The following is a 986-nucleotide window of genomic DNA, read 5'->3' as shown; positions in this document are numbered from 1 at the left end:
CCTCCAGGCCCCCTGTGGCCGCGCGGCGTCGGGTTCCCGGGGGAGGGGACGGCGCTGCCTTAGTCTTTGTTTAGACTCCCGAGGGGAACCTCAGCCCTGCAGAGACATCCCTACCCCACCGCCCCTGCGCCTGCTGCTCCGCGCCACCCGCCGTCGCCGCCTGGGAACCGAGGGAGAAAAGCCGTGGGGGTCGGGAAGAACAAGGGGCTCAGGGGCCCTTGGGGCGTCGTCCCCCTCCCCCCGTTTTCGGAGCCCGAGGGTGGCCTTGGGGAACTTGTGCAGGAGTGGGGAGGGACATCCCCTAGCAAAGGTGTCCTGGGCCCTCAGGGTCCCACCCTGAAGATGGGGAGGTCCCTGCTCCCCTCAATTCACATCCATTACCTGAGCGGGAAAGGGAACATGGGGACCCGTGTCTTCCTCAGGCTCATCCTGCTCGGGACCCCGGGGCACTCCTCCCTCCTGCCACACCCCTCACCACCCCGCCTTTGGTCCCAGATGAAGTCCCACTCTGGGGAGTATGGAAATCTGATGGCCTGAAAAATTTTATTTGGGCAAGACAGCTCAAGACAGGACTCCTGGAGACCCGGGTTCTGTTCAGGCTCGGCCTGTGACCTTGGGCGGGGCTCTGATCCTCCCTGGGTTCCAGCCTTTTCCATGCAGGTCATCTTGGAGGTCCTGAATGGCGGTGGGGTTGAGGGTGCAGAGGGGCCTTCAGGCTTCCGGGCCCTTCCGCAGACCTCTCTCTGGGCTGGTTTGCGGAGAGGCCCTGGCTTTTCTTTCCTCCATTTCCAGGGGGCTGTGGCCGTGAATTAACCCATCCACCAGCTGAGAAAGCTGGTAAGATTTTGGTGGCCCCAGGTGGGGCACATGTTCCCGCTTGGGTTACAGCTTTGTCCTTGGGTTACCCGTACAGCTTGGGGTGCAGTGTATAAATCACAGGAGGCAGCAATTTGGGTTCCTTGCTTTGCGGAAATCCCTGCCTCTCA

Source organism: Mandrillus leucophaeus, unplaced genomic scaffold (assembly GCF_000951045.1).
Source record: "Mandrillus leucophaeus isolate KB7577 unplaced genomic scaffold, Mleu.le_1.0 Scaffold44, whole genome shotgun sequence".
In the NCBI taxonomy this organism is placed as follows: Eukaryota; Metazoa; Chordata; class Mammalia; order Primates; family Cercopithecidae; genus Mandrillus; species Mandrillus leucophaeus.
Note: the sequence above shows the minus strand (reverse complement) of the source record.